General features: G+C 34.0%; 1 protein-coding gene across 6 annotated transcripts in view; it reads right to left on the minus strand.

The window, feature by feature from the left end:
- The window catches only part of LOC131439483 (scavenger receptor class B member 1), a 161,615-nt gene that overhangs the window by 59,258 nt on the left and 82,709 nt on the right, over positions 1–19,648 (minus strand). For 2 of the 6 annotated variants that reach the window (XM_058610546.1, XM_058610542.1), the window contains exon 1: positions 4,364–4,466. The exons of 1 other annotated variant lie outside the window; for it this stretch is intronic. The gene's annotated coding sequence lies outside the window, so the exon portion shown is untranslated. 3 more of the 6 variants (XM_058610540.1, XM_058610544.1, XM_058610543.1) reach the window with 3 other exon arrangements.

Here is a 19,648-nt window from a genome sequence, read left to right on the forward strand (position 1 = left end):
AGCTACCGCATTGAAAAAATAATTTAATACATTTAATGCATGACAATTTTCTCGTCGAATGAACAACATGATATATATATATATATATATATATATATATATATATATATATATATATATATATATATATATATATATATATATATATATATATATATATATATATATATATATATATATATATATATATATATATATATATATATATATATATATATATATATATATATATATATTTATATATTTGTGTTTTTTGAGAACGATATAAATAAAATTGAAATGTCCTTAAATTGCACAATTTTTCGTTTATAATGAGATTCAAAGGAGACCTCTTCGTCGTGATATATTCTTCTAGCTGAAACCAATAAGCTTTCACTCGTTTACAGTTTCATTCAGTCAAACATCTCTTATCTTGAGTGCTGTTTTATTATTCATCTTTACATGCATCAAAATGCAGATGCATTACCACGCTATATGAAGCATACTTCGCATAATACAACGAAAGCGCATATCTTCTACTAAACTGATGCATTTGACTGTACTCAATCACGAAGCGTTCAATTTTCTAGCAATTAAATCTGGGTTAGCAGAGCATATCTGTTAGTTTTTTTTCTATAGCGATGTTTTTATCTGATGGATACATTGCTTCATAATGTTTTTTTTTTCAAACTTTCAAAAAGAAGGTTTGCTACGCAAGCCCATGACCACCGCAATGTACTGTAAGCGTATTGTTAAGGGGAGGATAGGGTCTAAATGATGAAAAAAATCATCATTTTCGCGAATTTTCTCAGAACTATATACAAATATTTTGTATGTTAAAAAGCATCATTTTGTAATTTTTTCGTGGAAAACTATTGAGAAATAAGTCGGAGAAGAGGCATTTTTGAGGACGCTTTTCTTAAAAATCATGATCTGCATAGTTAGAGCAGAAGTTTTTCTAAACCCCAACGTTCCTGTTTGATATTTTTTTATTTTTTTGAAATTTTGGGGGTTGTTTAAATTCGGCCATTTTGTAGCTGTAAAATCTCCCCATAATAACAAACAACGAAAAGGAAAACGTTGTGGTCTGGTTTTTTATATGTAGAAAGTGTGTGCAAAATTTGAAAAAAAAATACGATGGACACGGACTTTCAAAACTTGATTTCGAGAAAAACGCGTTTAAAGTTTATTGTCTATAAAATCGAAGGAAACAATTTATTATTCAAGGAAGCACGCAGGCTCTAAGATTCTCAAATAGCCATATTTTTTCTTTTGTAGTTTGTTATAATGAAACATTTCGAGAATGTTTTGTCAAGTTTTTAAGTCAATCGAAGCAGAAATCTTGGGCCTGTGTACGCAGCTCTTATTTCTTCGTAGTATGAGATCGGCAAAGATAAAGAACCATAACTTGCTGCGTTTTGTTCCGATAGGCTTCAAAATTTCACAGAACATTCTTGAAATATTTTACTATCAGAAAATAGAAAGAAAATAATAAATGATTTTTCAAAAGTGTTAGACCCTACCCGCCCCTTAAGGATACAGAAAGAATGATTAATGGTCGCCACATTCAAACCAGTCATTTAGATTTCTTTTCTTGTCGTCCACGTTGAACAAAACGTACGAAATAACACTTTTTATGGAAATTCATATTGGTAGAATAATTCAAAGACTGCGGTATTATAAGTTAAATAATTGAGTTATTATAAATTAAATGATTGTATAGAATTTATACCGTTTTCGTTTATTGATCAGAGCAGCCCGAGAGCTGACCAAGGGTCGTCCAAACAACTTTTGATGTGTTTATTTTAGCAACCTGGGGTTGCTCTAGATCGAACTCCAATCGCGTAGTTTCACTCTGAAAATTTTCTCGGGTCGCATCACGCATCCATGCGAGTTTGTTTATTTTTTTCTTTTTTATATGAGTTGTTGTTCAGGGTGCGTACCACGTGTTCGTTTCACTCGGAATCAGAGTCGCCCGCGAGTAGGTTCAAAAACGAAAACGGTATTAGAAGCAAATAGTTTTGAATTCGATTATCAAGTAGGCTTTAACGAATCGTAAATTTATTTCATTTAAACATAATTCGACTAGTGCCCCAAAATATTAGTTTTCCTCAATCAAACGCTGTCTGATTGGTGACCGGAGCTTTAGATCTTCTCCACTTTCAACTATGTATAGTCTTTCTTATGATATAGTTTTGCTGAGGGATAATTGGCAGCATAGGAACAGTATATGAATATATATGAATGCTAAAATTCTAAAGATTCTCATAAAATGTTCTCAGTACCCATGGGACTTTATTGAGCACCAAAATACCGTATACTCAGTGTATCGTTGGGTATTATTCTTTTCTAAACTGGTATATTGTTTAGAACTGGTATATTGAGCCAATTATTATATTGTGTAACTCAAACTCGGCAGAATTTTTAGAGTCAGTTCACAAAAACTATAAAACTCATTATTGGTTTAGTAAAGATAACTTTACCATTTAGTAACTATCGCTACTCACAGTCAATATAAATTAACGGTACGGAAACAGGATGAAGGGCCTTTTCAAGTCTGTGATATAGCATTCTTACTATCACTACTACTATAACTTTTTTATCAGATTTTCATCACAACCTACACTTTACACTATTTATATCCACTCACTCATTCAAAAGTAATAAAAAAAGTTTTTTCACAAGAAAAAATTCAGTAGTCAATCTTACAGGGCATTGACTTATGTTTTCTTAGTTATATTTGCACATGACGGGAGTGGATATAATTACTACAGAGCACAATTTAATGCTTCTTTGTGACCATTCTGCTTTCAGTAAACGTACAGTTAAAAACGTCAAGGTAGTGCAAAGCACTACGAATAAACATTCAGAAAAAATGCAAAGCACTCTGGATAAATAAAAAGACAAGTACTTTGTTCTATAAGAACACGTTTTGTCTCAATACTACTCTGTTTGCGGAAATGTGTACAAGGTTTTGCAAACACACTTCTTCGCTGGTTTCGAAAACTGTCATAGCTGCAATCTTGAGCTCAAGCATTACAAGGGTGGTTCGTTAAAACGTGCCATAAATATCAACTATCAGCGAATTTAAAGGGGTTAGTACGAACACCTATAGAATATCATTAGGATATTCAATTGGTAGTTTTTTTCTTTCCATTGGAACAAGCACGTTGAAATCACTGAATGCGCCGACCAATTAATTCACAGGCGTCAAGGAAATCTCAACCGAACTCAAGTTCGCTGCCTCCCATTACATTGAAGTTATTGAAAACCCCCCCACAACGGTGCTTCAAAAAGCTTTACCGAACGCTCAAACAGTATTACTGCAGTCAATGCTGTGTGGACTTTGCACTCGGGTTCACAAGGTAGTTTGGCAACCACAGCACACGACGAAGCTTTTTGCTTTTTGTATTATTTACTGGTCATATTAAAGCAAAGGTCGAAAACAAGGACGTTGAAGTGAGATGCTGCTTTTATTTCATAGTTTAAATCAAATGTGATAGCCTTTTCTGTACATTATCAAACGTGAAATGTTGGTTTGAAATCCAAAGTATTGCCAATTGAGTATTTTATTGTATTGGATTTGATATGTCCATATTACAATAATATCATGTTATTTCGATTATCGACAGCTATTTATATATGTTTTTCCATTTCGAAATTGGTCACGGGTGTGCCCAATTCGATAGTTACGAGTGTGACGAACGGTACACAGAGTGATGAAAAGATTATGTAATGAAATTAATATTCATCTGTGATGAAGTAATTTCGGAGTTTTGGGCATGTTCCTTCTATAATTGTAGAAAATGTTGATGTCGTTTGATATAAATGTTATATGGCGTATATCAGCAAAGAAAAAAAAGACACTTTCAACATTACTGCTGAAGTAACACTGATGTGATGATTCATGATTATCGAAAATTTGACGGCTAGCTCAAATATTCCGCGTGCTGCAGTGCAAAAAATTGCCCCATTGCATATCCGTCCAGTTCTTGTATAAATTCTTTATTCTCGGTGTTGCACAATGTGGTTAATTCCGTATTGACATTCTTCCAATTTACGATAAAAACACTTCATTTCACATTATTGCTTCCTGTCTCGAATAGCTATTATCGAGAAAATAGTACAAGCAAAGATGACTAGTACGGGCAAGCATCGACAGGTTTACGAATCACATAAATAATCGAAAACAAATCATTCGATAAGTGGACTAATGATGAATCAACTCCACATTTTCACTGACATTTTCTTCGTTTCACTATGAATCACACAATTTCGTGACATTTTGGCAATAGAATACTCATAACATCATACGCAGTTCACTTGAGTGAGATTGCAACAGAACTCTATCTCTAGTTGAGAAGGGGAAAAACTATGTCTATACCAATTTCCTCAGAAGGTTACTTCAAAATAACGACAACGACAATTAAAGCAACGACAACCGATGAAGTTTGGCACGCGTACACCTTAGCACTTCAACGTTCACTTTAAAACTAGCTGCCTCTGATGGTTTGTGCGTATTTCGAGGTAACGTTTTTTCTATACACGAAACATTCAACGAAGACACATACATTCGTACATTCGCGATCGTGATACCGCGAGCTTACGACGATCGAGCATGCTTTCGCAGATTAACTCACATAAACACCGTTCTGCTGCATAGTAGGCTGACCAACTTGATAGTTTATAACCAAGGTCGTAGTCATGAGAGATTTATAAAACAGAAATCGTTGGTAGGAACACCGCTTGCGCTTTTTGCACCTGACTGTATCTTTAATATATGTTAAATAAAACTTCACTGGATATTGTAATCAATATTTCCTTTTGAATATGACCTGTGACAACGAAATTTGTAAAGAAATTGATAACGCTATGATTAAATACACTGAGGGATAAAATCTTAAAAATGGCGTAAGCTCAAGCCATATGAAGGAAATAAATATCAATCCCAATGAGAGATTTTATTAAGCAGTCTTATGATTTGATTTTTCTCTCATGTATTCCTTCAATAGCCATTCATACGGAAAATCCTGAGAACTTGTTTTATGCATTCAATATTTATAAACATGCGATCGAGTAAGGAATTAGATTTGGATTAGAAAGTTCCATTTATTTGATGACAGCCATAACAATGATTAAATTAATTCCGCAAATTCTATGAAAAAAAATCAACTTTCAAAATTTGCTTTAGAAAACTTTGTTCTGAGAACCATCATGCAACATGAACAGATCACAGCATAAGGAATTTAATTGTTATAGTAAAATATTAAGAAACCACTGAAATCCTTCGAAACATTATTGTGATTTTGAAAAGACTCAAGACATTAAAAATCCTTTTGTGTGCTCGAGCCCCGACATGGAAGGATTCTTAGTGTCAGTAGGGTTGTAGTACTAGCCAGGCAACGATTTTGTACGCTAAAAATCGGCTGTGAAGTCTGCAGCCAATTTTAGTGTACATAAATAATGCATGGCTAGTGTCACGATCCTAATAACACTTACAATTCAAGCAGGTCTAAATAAGCGATTCTTAAGTTGCAAAATGCTTTCTCACATAAAATTTCTGCCGAGCGAGAGATACATCCTAGGTGGTAACACTATATCCGATCTGCGTTGCGCTTACAGCTTACATTTGATGACAGCCATAACAATGATTAAATTAATTCCGCAAATTCAATGAAAAAAAATCAACTTTCAAAATTTGCTTTAGAAAACTTTGTTCTGAGAACCATCATGCAACATGAACAGATCACAGCATAAGGAATTTAATTGTTATAGTAAAATACTAAGAAACCACTGAAATCCTTCGAAACATTATTGTGATTTTGAAAAGACTCAAGACATTAAAAATCCTTTTGTGTATTACATAACACGTAGATCAAAGCGTGCAAATTCCAATCCGAAGGGGTTGCGAAGCTTCTGTCATGTGCCTCTTTCCGGAGTCGAATACACATATTTATTTATACTGTGCAATTTCGATAGAGGTCCAAACATTTTTAGTGACCAAAAACACAAATAACCTGTTCTTTCATAACTATTCAATTTACATGTTACGTACATCTACACATGACAAAATTCCAACGAACGTAATTCGTCAAAGGTTCAGAAGTACCCATTTTTGCACACTTTGGAAAATATGTGTAAAATTGTGTTTTCTGAGCCATACATGAGAACGTCAAATGTGTCACATTTTTACTGTTGATTTTACGCATAACTAATACATTACTATATATTTTTAAGTGCTCATTGATGTAATTTACAATATGTCATAAACTTGGTATATTTGCTATACATTTAAATCATTATTGAAAAATTGAGTCATTTTTACCAATTAAATCCTCATTATTTCATCTGTAAAAAAATCATAATTTTTTTCATTTTACATTTGATATGTTGGCATACCATGTCCAAATTGTTGCAAGTCTATAATATTTTACTCAAACCCGAAATTGAACAGTGATTAGGTATTTTGCCGATCCCAATCATGCAGAAGAACAATACAATTGTATGTGTCAAACACAATTTGGATGTTCGAATAAATTGTGTGAATTAAGTTCCATCAAATGTGAGCTGTAAATTAAGATGTCTCATCCGGTCTTTCTACGCTGAAGACATTTAACACCATAAAATTTATCATTTTGATTTCGTGTTGGAATGTTAGAATTATACGACGAAGTTTGATGAACCCAACAGAATTTTCTTTACTGTATGGCAAATTGAAAAACGTCATTCAGTAGCATGATCTTGAATCTATGATAAAACTTGATAATTCACCGCCTGCTTAAACTGCGGATTTTGAGTCCAAGCTTGTAAGCTGCTGGTGATAAGACTACCATATCTCTATCGGGTAATAAGGTATTGAACAAATGTACATTTTGCGTGATTCTCCTTCAACACGTTTTATCGCACTCCGTCAAGTAATCTTTTCTGACAGACCAGATCACGGAATGCTAGTTGATTCTTCCACTTTGAGTTATATTACTAATATTATTGTGAATTTATTTGCAAGCCAGTTGTCGTATGCTCGAGCCCCGACATGGAAGGATTCTTAGTGTCAGTAGGATCGTAGTACTAGCCAGGTAACGATTTTGTACGCTAAAAATCGGCTGTGAAGTCTGCAGCCAATTTTAGTGTACATAAATAATGCATGGCTAGTGTCACGATCCTATTAACACTTACAATTCAAGCAGGTCTAAATAAGCGATTCTTAAGTTGCAAAATGCTTTCTCACATAAAAATTCTGCCGAGCGAGAGATACATCCTAGGTGGTAACACTATATCCGATCTGCGTTCGGGCCTATCTGATCAGTGATATAAAAGGGTAATAACATAATCTGTCATTGGAGTATGATTTGTCTATCCCAGGTCTGATCATCACGAGAGTACTAACCACAGATGGTCACACAAAGGCTGATACAAGTCTGGTCTCAGTAGTAGTTACAATCACAAAATATTCTAACAGGTCTTTTTATACTAATTTACATTATAGAGAAAATTCTGTTATTATACGGTGATCAAGATATCTTCCAATATTTTTAAATTGTTTTAGGAAATATGAATTGTATTTCAATGAATTGAAATGCATCGAATGATACATATTTTGTTATATTTATGCAAACACTTTCCATCGGAACATGTGGAAAATTATAGATTGTACTACAAAGCGAATTTTTATAGTCCTTTTCACAGTGATATCACAAAAACCAATTTAAAATTTTAACTCGCTGCTCTTAATTGCTGTAGCTAGTTCGTGAACAAAGATTGTAGAAAAAAGTCTATTTGCGAGATTGCAACTGTGTTTTTCCACAAAAATACGAATGTTAATTAATCTGGAGATATGGACTTTTTACGAGCCGGGAGGTACACAACCTGTATCTAGTAAGACGAAAAGATACATGATTTTTACGCACAAGAGTTGAGTAACATTAATTCCTTCTTCATTATCGAAGGCAACACCGGAAGTGATCAATATCCCAATAAGTTATAGCGATTACCCGATTTTCATTCATTCCCAGCATTTGTCAATCGCTTAGTACTATAATAGAAAAACCTGTTTTAATCCACCTAGTGGTGTAATGATGCCTTTCTCATGTATGTATAATACTGTGGTATTCTATTCAAAAAATTTTTCTTCTATTTTTGAAAGAAACCAAGGGATTGCTTGTGCATTAAGTAGTATAACATACAGAATGAAACAGTACTTTGCTTGCGTATGTCATCCTTAAGAAAACGAAGTGGGTTCACTATTATATGCACTTCCGGCACCGGAACCCGAGAACCGGTATAATCGAAGTCGGTTCGTACGCCCACCAACTAACATGACGTAACTCTACTAGTTTTTATTCAAATTTTGAAGATTTTATACAATTTTGCCATCGCACTCTAAATGACTATTTAAATGTTTGTTCTATCCGGAAATACGCAGTAATTTTTAGTGGGACCATAAGACCATTTGACCCTAAGATTGATGGTTTTGAGTCTAGTTTACAACATTTTGTACGTTTTCTGTTTCGCCGGTTTAAGTGACGGGGTACAATATTGAACACGCTTTACCCTATAACTCTGGAACCGGAAGTCGGATCTGGATGAAATTCAGGAATTCCGTCAAAGTTTGTCAAAATCGGTTCAGCCATCTCCGAGAAAACCTAGTGAGATTATTTGACACATACACACACCCATGCATACATACTCACACACACACACACACACACACACACACACACACACACACACACACACAGACATTGCTCAGCTCGATGAACTGAGTCGAATGGTAGATGACACAATTTTTACTAGTCGGTTTTTCAAGTGATTGCATAACCTTTCTATATGAGAAAGGCAAAACATCATTAGATATTGAACTATCTACTTACAACCCTGTACAACCAGAATATAGCACCATTTTTTAAACGGTAGTCGTGCTCATATTCATTTTAAATCCACGGCTTATTCCTTCTATTGAAACAATTGTTATAATGTGCCCCCTTATTTCTGCCCAAGGATTCAATGAAAATCAATCCGTTCTATAAATAGGGTGAAGGCGAGTGGTGATCTGTGGTCTCTGTTCGATAGATTGACCTTAAGGATAAGAAAACAGGTGCTACTGTTTCGAGTATTCGCTTCGTTATATCAGCAGTATTGAATAATTTTCGAACTTTTTTTTTTTGCAGTATTGCTCATTAGAACCGAAGCAAAGATATTGTACCCGATTTCATCGCAATTCTATTGATGCCTATTCGTACAATATCTCCATAAGCTATTTGACCAATAAAAATCGTGTGACACCCAAAAGATTAAGATGAACATAAGTACATTTACTATGTAAAGAATAAAATATATTTTTGTATAATTCGCTTACACATACATAAGTTCAATAACGATACTTATTATGTTGGATCAGGCTATTTAGTGCTGTTGACTATCAGACCAATATTTCTGCGGATAGCTTAGCTGCGAATGTTAGTTGAAAGACAAGCATGAACCATTCGCGCAGCCTCCATCTGACAGTAGGGACTGTTCGTGTATTGATGTTTCTTCTTCGCATGACTGATTTAATCTGCTATGGTTAATGGTATCTATAACAGCAGTGTAGACAGAAAAACCTAATACATGCAACCTGCGTCGAAGAATTACTAAATAGGGATAGAGTACCAGTAGTCCTATCAATAGTAAAATCATCACGTTATTTAGTAGATGATCCCATACAAAATTCCTGAATTTAATTTTGAACCGTCTTCCGGTTCTGGAATTATGTGATAAAGTGTGCAAAAAATGTGAAAATAAGTGCACCAATTTTTCTCAGAGATGGTTAAACCGATTTTCACCAATTTTGATTCTAATCAAAGTTCTTATGGTCCCATAAAAATTCCTGAATTTTGTTTGGATCTGACTTCCGGCCTCGGAGGTATGAGGTAAAATGTGCAAAGTATGAAAATATGTGTACTAACCTTTCTCAGAGATAGCGTGACCGATTTTTACAATCATTGATTTAAATAAAAGGCCTGAGAGTTTTTTACAAAACATCTGAATTTCACTATATGAAACTTTTGAATTTCAGTTGGATCCGAATTTCGGATTTTTTTGGAGAAATAGTATTTGAAAAAGATACATATTTTCAAAATAATGTAGATTTTTTAAAATCTTGAAAAAATTCTGGCCACGATCATGAAAAAATTCTGGCTATTCGTTTTGACTAAAACTATGCATGTATGATCGGCATGGCAAATAAAGTATTTTTCACTAGTCTAGAGATTTTTGTCATTCAAGGTTAATTTTCAAAAAGGGCGTATGTGTTTTAAGCAACATCATTTCCAAACAATTATAAATCTAAAGTTTCTACGAAAATGATTTCTAAGAAGAAGTTGTAGGCAATCAATCGAACTTAAAAAAAATCTTCCGCAGCTACGTTCAATGAAAAAATTTCGATATATATATATATATATATATATATATATATATATATATATATATATATATATATATATATATATATATATATATATATATATATATATATATATATATATATATATATATATATATATATATATATATATATATATATATATATATATATGTATATATATATATGAGAAACTAAATCAAGAATATTGATATTTCATGAGAATTGCCAAATTTATTAGCTTTGAAATCCTTATGAAATTTGAATTATTCTTTCACATCAAGACAATTGAAGTAAACGAAACAGATATTTTAAAATCAAAATCGGAAAAATAAATCACAGGATTACAAAATCACACATTTTTCACAATGTCGTTTTGCAAACCAACTTTATTATTTCTTATCAGCACCGATACTCATTATAGATGTATATTTTTATGTTATGATTATCAGCATTGACTGTATAATTCGACTTTAAACTTTAATTAACCCTTAAGCTTTATCAGTTTTATGTACAATATGATAACTCATTTCTGTGGTGGTTGAAAAAAAATTCTTTTTTTTCCTTTCTCATATAGAAAGGTCATGCAATCACTGTGAAAACCGACTTGTGTGTGTGTATGTATGTAACAAAAATGTGCACTCGATTTTTTCAGAGATGGCTAGCCCGATTTTTACAAACTTAAATTCAACTGAAAGGTCTTTTGGTCCCATAGGGTTCTAATGAATTTTACCCTAATCGGACTTCCGGTTCGGGAGTAACGGGGAAAATGTGCGAAAAATGAGTGCACTCGATTTTCTCAGAGACAACTCAACCGATTTTCTTCAACTGAGATTTAAATTGAAGGCCTTGTAGTCTCATAGGTTGCTATTGAATTTCATCTGGATCCGACTTCCGGTTCGAGAGTTATGGGGTAAAATGTGCAAAATGAACTAAAAACATGCAATTGGTCTTAGTGCCCTACGCGATTCCTGAATTTCATCCGGATCCGACTTACGGTTCCGGAGTTGTAGTGTAAAGTGTGTTAAATATTGTATACCATCACTTAAACTGGCAAAACAAAAACCGCAATTCTTTTTCTAAACTGTTAACAAAACTTTACAAATTGTTAGCCATTATCAGTAGGCAACTAAACAAACCGATTACGGCTATCCTGGTTCCCGGTCTCCAGTTCCGGAAGCACCGGAAATGGTGGTCATATATCCCAAAGTGGATCTCACTCGTTTTTCTCAGCGATGGTTTGACACAAACTTAGATTCAAATGAAAGGTCGCACGGTGTTATACGAAATTCCTGAATTTCATCCGGATCCGACTTCCGGTTCCGGAGTTATAGGGTAAAGTGTATTAAATATTGTACACCATCACTTAAACCGGCGAAACAAGAACCGCAATTTTTTTCTAAACTGTTCACAAAACTCTACAAATTGCTAGCCATTATCAGTAGGCAACTAATCAAACTGATTACGGCTATCCTGGTTCCCGGTCTCCGGTTTCGGAAGCACCGGAAATATCTGTCATTTATTGCAAAATGAATCTCACTCACTTTTCTCAACGATGGTTGGACCGATTTCCATAATATTAGAAAGGTCTTATGGTGCCATACGGAATTCGTGAATTTCATCTGGACATCCGGCTCCTGGGTAAAGTGTGTTAAATATTGTACACAGTCACTTAAACCGATGAAAATTCGCAAAAAATTCTAAACTGGTCTCAAAACTGCACAAATCGATAGCCATTATACGTAGGCAGCTAAACAAACCAATTCTAGCTATCCTGGTTCCCGGTTTTAGAATAACGACGGGAGAAAATAGTCATATGCTTGAAAGTGGATCTCACTCACTTTTCTCAGTTTGCAGAACCGATATTACCAATCTTAGGGTTAAATTAAAGGTTAGGTCTTATGGTCCTCCCAAAAATTTCTACATATTTTTGAATTCAACAAAAATTTAACCTTCGTTTAGATTACGATGGAAAAATTGTATAAAAAGTTCAAAATTTAAATAAAAACTAGTAGAGTTCGTACGTCATGTTAGTTGGTGGCCATATTTCCTTCAGGTATCAGATTTTTTCTACGTTTCACATCTGGTTACTAATTTATCTCTTCAATCAGTAAAGAGTTTTGTTCAAAAATATTTTCTCATCATTTTACGATATGACCTCTCATCTATTCCATCTAGCTTCTGAGTTTTATCCGTTTTTTCCTTCCATGTTATTACTTGTGTTTAAACTTTATAAATTGAATGATGACAATCAACTTTTGTGAAGATCCACTTTTCGCCTTTCTCATATAGAAAGGTTATGCAATCACTGGCCGGTGGTTATGGTTATGGCCGAGTGTCATATACCATTCGACTCAGTTCGTCGAGTACGCAAAATGTGCGTATGTAACGTTTTTTGCACTAACATTTCTCGGAGATGGCTGAACCGATTTTCACAAACTTAGATTCAAATGAAAAGTCTTGTAGTCTCATATAAAAATCTTGAATATTATTTGGATCCGACTTCCGGTTCCGGAGTTATGGGATAAAATGTGCAAAAAATGAAAATATGTGTTCCAACTTTTCTCATAGATGACGAGACTGATTTTCACAAACTGAGGTTCAAATGAAAGGTCCTGTGGTCCCATACGTAATTCATGAATTTCATCTGGATCTGACTTCCGGATCTGAAAATATAGGGTAAAGTGTGTTAAAAATTTTATACCATCACTGAAAAGGGCGAAAAACCGTGAAAAGTTTTTAAATCGACCTCAAATCTTCTCCAATTGATAGTTTTTATCAGTAGACGGTCAAACAAACCGATTTCGGTTATTGTTTTAAGAATCGAAGAAAATTATTTTGAAGAATACCACAGCATTATATATGATAGTATGATTGATATTAGAAAGGCATCATTACACTACTAGGTCAATTAAAACAGGTTTTTCTTTTATTGGAATGAAGCATTGATATTTTTGTGTACCCTGAAACATTTTTGATCAATATCCGTTCCGTTCCGCTTGAACACAAGCTTGACGAAAAGAAGCTTAAATATCGATATCTGTATCGCAAGCATGTACAAACATATAATTGCATACATTTGGGCTATTGATGTAATTTCGTCGGATAAAAAACAAATACAAATCATGACAAATAGAGTCTATATTCTGGGTTTGCGTGTTCGGTGTTAGTTCATAATAAAGACTAAGCAGACTCTCGTGCATTTGCGGATTCAAAAGTGTGACGGTCAATTGAAAATGTCGATCATTAGAAACTTTGGTTGCCTTGTTCCACATTAATGGCTCGAACAACCCCATGGGGCTGATCCTTGTAGTTTTTTTCATGATTTCTCAAAACCCTACCCTATTTTGAAAGTATGTCGCTTTTTCAAATATTATTTCCCCATTCTGACACTAATTTGGGATCGTTTTTGATTTTGGTTTTTGACTTTGAGAAGAGTGATGCTTCTTAATCCACCTAGTGGTGTGATAATGCCTTTCTCTTCTTTCATAACAGTCTCATGAAAATATGTTTCATACTTTTATTAAATAATTTTGGATACTAATTTTGACACCGATTGATTCAGATTGATTCGAGTAGTTTACAAAAGCATGCTTCAGTGTTTATGTCACACAGTCAGCATCATTTTTCCAAACTAGTGCTTGACATTTGCGTTGCCTATTTGTATGAGAACAGTGATGCTAATCTAAAAGATCTCGTCGAACTGAGTCGAATGGTATATAACACTATGGGTCTCCGAGGCTCCGTTCGAAAGTCGGTTTTTCCAGCAATTCTAATACCAATCTATAGAGAAAGGCAAAAAGCCTTCTTAGTCCACTTAGTGGAATTTTCATATATCTAGAAAAATCATCATAGGGGGGAGTACATGAAATTTTCGAAATCGAAAAAAGAATTTTGATGCCAAAAGGCTTAGAATTGCATGAAACGTCGAGATTTAGTGTCATCTCGAAAAAAATTTTTTTTGAAAAAATCGACTTTTTGGGACTTAGAAAAAATATGAAAATTCCCAGAAAGTTGATTTTTTCAAAAAAATTTTTTTTTTTGGATGACACCTAATTTTGATGTTTCATGCAGTTTTAAGAGTTTCGGCATCAAAAAAAATTTTCGATTTTGGAAATTTCATGTACTCCCCCCTATGGTGGTTTTCCAAGATCGAAAATTGTCAAAACTTTACCACCGGCCAGCACCTCTTAAGCATGTCCGATTTAGATCAAATTTTGCATGAAGGCTTTTTTCGAGGTGCTTAAACTTTTGAGCACTAGAACTTAACGAAAATAGAGGTGATCCCAAAATTTTGGCACCCTTATATATATATATATATATATATATATATATATATATATATATATATATATATATATATATATATATATATATATATATATATATATATATATATATATATATATATATATATATATATATATATATATATATATATATATAAGAGCGGTAAAAATCAACGTGTTTTGTCGGTTACGTCACTTATACCATCATATATCTGGAACCAAAAGTCACAACCATTTGATCTTCGAACCTGATCAATGGCCCGACAGTAGCTTTCAAACGAGCCCAAGTTTGTTAAAGTCGGATCAGCCATCTCTGAGAAAATTGAGCGCGTTCAAATACAACGCTTTTTGTCGGTTACGTCACTTATACAATCATATCTCCGGAACCAAAAGTCACAGCCATTTGATCTTCGAACTTGATCAATGGTCCGATAGTAGCTTTCAAACGAGCCCAGATTTGTTCAAATCGGTTCATACATCTCTGAGAAAATTGAGCGCGTTCAAATACAACGCTTTTTGTCGGTTACGTCACTTATACAATCGTATCTCCGGAACCAAAAGTCACAGCCATTTGATCTTCGAACTAGATCAATGGCCCGATAGTAGCTTTCAAACGAGCCCAAGTTTGTTAAAATCGGTTAAGCCATCTCTGAGAAAATTGAGCGCGTTCAAATAGAACGCTTTTTGTTTGTTACGTCACTTATACAATCATATCTCCGGTAACAAAAGTCACAGCCATTTGATCTTCGAACTTGATCAATGGCCCGACAGTAGCTTTCAAACTTGAAAAATGTTTTAGAATTGCATGAAACGTCGAGATTTATGCCGTTTTTTCATTGAAAAACACTGGTGGCGTGGATTGCTCTGATTTTGCACTTTCGAGCAGAAATGCAATATTCTGACGGTGTTTCATTGCCATTTCTGCTCGAAAGTGCAAAACCAGAGCAATCCACGCCACCAATGTTTTTCAATGAAAAACGCCATTAGTGTCATCTTGAAAAAATTTTTTTTCGGAAAATCGACTTCATGGACTTGGAAAAAAATCTGGGACTTAGAACAAAGTCCCAGCAAGTCGATTTTTTCAAAAAAAAAATTTTTTTGAGATGACACTACATCTCGACTTTTCATGCAATTCTAAGACGTTTGACATTAAAAAAAATTTCAATTTCGAAAATCTCATGTACTCCATATGGTAATATGGTAACCCATATGGTAATTTTTCTAGATCGTAAATTTTCAAACCCTAACCGCCTGGTAGCACCCCTTACCTATGTCCGACTTAGCTCAAATTTTGCATGGGAACTTTTTTCGAGGTGCTTAAACTTTTGAACAATAGCGCTTAATGAAATTAGAGGTAATCCCAAAATGTTGGCACTCTTATATACAATAGAGCGATGCAAAACAACGTGTTTTGCAGTTTTGTCACTTATACCATTATATCTCCGAAACCAAAAGCCATAGCCATTTGATATTCGAACTTGATCAATGGCTCAATAGTAGCTTTCAAACGAGCTTAAGCTTGATAAAATCGGTTCGGCGATCTCTAAGAAAATTGCGCGGTAAAAAAAACAACGCGTGTTGTCGGTTACGTCACTTATATCGACATATCTCCGCAACCAGCAGTCGCAGACATTTGATCTTTGAACTTGATCAATGGCCCAATAGTGCTTTCAAACGAGCCTTATTTTTAAAAATAGGTTCAGCCATCTCTGAGAAAATTTAGCATTAAAAATATTCTCGAAAAGTGCACACACATTTACACAGGCATTTTCCGATCTCGTCGAACTGAACGAAGTCGAGCAATATAACTCTATGGGTCTCCGAGGCTCCGTTCGAAAGTCGGTTTTCCAGCAATTCTAATACCTTTCTATAGAAAAAGGCAAAAATAAAAAAATACAATTTTTGAGATATTCAATTTTTAAGTGTTTTTTTTTTGTTAATTATTAAATAAAATTTTCAGCAACACTTTTTTTTTACATAGTACTTATAATTACCTGAAATATTTCAGAATATACCAGATCGATCGGACACATCGTTTCTGAAGTATATATTATTGAAATTATTCAAGGGAGTTTTGCTTAGTTCCATTTCAAAAGTAAGGCAAAAGTTAAAAGTCGAAATGATGATGCAAATTGTTACTTTCAGCAAAATATAACGATTATGCAAAAATTGAGCCAAAATAAAATCTGTCATTTGCCGTGAAATTGCTCTGATTACTCGACTTTCAATCTAAGAATTATGATAAAATCGTATATAAAATCTTTGTTTCGGTCCTGAGGAGCAATAAGGGGCTGTCCATAAAAGACGTCACGCCGCAAGGGGGAGGGGGGTGTTTCATAAAACGTGACCTTTTGTGACAGAGGGGAGGGGGGGGGGGGGTAGGTTTTTGGAATGTGACGTCCAATATTTTCAATGAGTGCATTTTTGAAATACCTAATTATATTACTGCTTTGCCCTATTTCCTGAAAAAATCTCCACAATAAAAGTTTAAATTCTATAGGAAAACGTGTATTTGTTGATGTAAAAGCTTCTTCTTGTAAATTCGGAAATGAGTGATGCAGGAAATCATTTCTGTTGTGATCAGCAAAAGTGCACGGAGGAGCGAGTAAATAAGCGAAATTAATAAATTTTACCTAATATGAGTAAAAAAAAAAGATGCCTTCAAACGGTTTAACTTAAGGTGAAATGTAGCGGCATAAAATGCGCGCAAAATTTTATCCGCTTCAGTTGAACGAACCGTCGCACAAAGCATACCAAGAAAAACGGCCACATAGAAACAAGAACTTTTTTCAATGATTGAGCGCAGTGGGTTTACCTCTCGTTATATTGGCTTGTAAAAAAGACGGGACGTAATGGATTTTAGAATTCTTCACACTTTGAATATATGCTGATTCAATCATCATTGTTAGTGATTACTCTTACACTAGAGCTATAAATCATGAGTAATTATGAATGATTAACATGAGGTTATATGTATATGTATTGACTAACTTGCTAACCATGTATACGCCTGATTTTAGTAGCAAGCATCGATTCTCCTTCAAAAGAACGGTTGAAGACAAGAGAACATTCAAGTATTTTCGATATCTTTGCCAGTCGTTCACCAGGCCCTTCCCGCCGATGAGATAGAATTTACGTAAAAGTTTTTTTCGGAAGCGACTTTCGGAATTGTATACCATGATGAGTCTAGAAATGTCTGTTTCAACGATAACGAACCGAAAACCAAACAGTCTCTGGCCTCCGGTGCCAGAAATTATCAATAGTTTAATAATTTCTTAGATTACATTATTGGAATACATTCCAATTATAACTAATAGTTCATCATACCATGCAGTTAAAATTATTTAGTGAATCTTTTCTCAAGCACATATTTGGGGCACGAAATTGAATATAAAGTTTTTTCGTAGTTCCTTATTATTCAATCGATTTTGAAAGCAAAATCAAGCGTTGATTCATTGTATTTATAATAATTGAAAAACCAATGAATTCCAATAAGTTTTCCATGCTGACTGGCTCGAAGCTGGCCCTTAATGTTTATCACATTGTTTGTATAAATGACAGCTACTTAGAAAATAAACGATTTCTTACAATACTCATTTTATTGTATTCAAGTCGTTTTTATTTCAACACAAAACCCAATGCTGCATAAATTTGCGTCATTATTTTATATCTATTTTTTGATCACGATATAATGCCACCGTGCCCACCGTGCATTTCTCACACCACCTCAATACGAAACAGCAGCGCGCAAGCAATAAAAAAATGCAGAAAAGTTTATGTAAACTTTTTCTATTTTCGGTTGTTTTCGATAAAATTTTATAATTTTGAGTTGCATTTTCAGATTCTTTGTGAAATTCTGCTACAAATACTACTTTTCAGTTCTAAAACCATCCCCGTGGAACGGAACAGTGACCGTTTATACATTTCAAAAACCAATTACGGCTCGGCAAAGCAAAATTTCAAAATTCTAAGAATACTTAGTTATGATAAATTTGATTTCGTAAACTTAAGTGTTTTTGGTTGTTCGAAAATCGGTCTAGTTTTTGAATAATTGATCAAAAACGCGCTTTTCGCATTCCGCTACATTTCACCTTAAGTTATGCACTGACAATTTTTTTAAGTAATTTGATTTTCTAGCATTGATAATAGTATATCATAAGAATTTCTCTTATCTGATTCTGGTGCAGTTTATTCAATTGTACTCCATTTGAAAAAGGGCGGGAGATCAATGATTTCAGACGTAGATCATGTCATGTCTTATTTTGATCATATGTGATTTTCCTCCACCACATCAAAGCTTATCGAATCATCCAATGATTGAACTTACAAAAATTAAGAATCATTTTAGCTCAAAATCACTACCCATTGTGTGACGGAAGATCAGTATCGATATTGATCGATGTGATTTAAAATTCACTGATCAACTGATCATGAAAAGATTCTCCGGCAGTGATCTCGTTTTGATGAGGTTTTGGTCTTTATTTTCTCAGCCCTGTATGCTACACTAAGGAAATATTATTCTCTACCTAAAACAATAATATTCGCCCTAGGGGTGAATAAAACAAATGATTTAAATGTTTCATCAATTCCAACCAAATACTTTTGTTAAATTATATAATTGATATTAATTAAATAATTCCGATGATTTTGTAGTTTTAGGGAAATTTTTTAATCATGACAGCATGTAATAAATCGATTTTTCCCTCATATTTGTATAGTTTGTCATACATATTGAGAATGAATTGAGATGAATTTTATTTATTTTGAATTCGTGACATGTGACATAGGGGGGGTGGGGGGTCTTTGCTTCTGTGACAATTTGTGACAAAGGGGGGATGGGGAGTCAAAAATCGTCAAAAAAGCGTGACGTCTTTTATGGACAGCCCCTAATACCAAAAAATAGTTTGACAACTGTGCAACACTCCCGCGTAGCCTCAGATTCATACGATGGGAAGAATGATCGCGCAGGTTTTGATTTTCA

The sequence above is a fragment of the Malaya genurostris genome, chromosome 3, assembly GCF_030247185.1.
Source record: "Malaya genurostris strain Urasoe2022 chromosome 3, Malgen_1.1, whole genome shotgun sequence".
Lineage (NCBI taxonomy): Eukaryota > Metazoa > Arthropoda > Insecta > Diptera > Culicidae > Malaya > Malaya genurostris.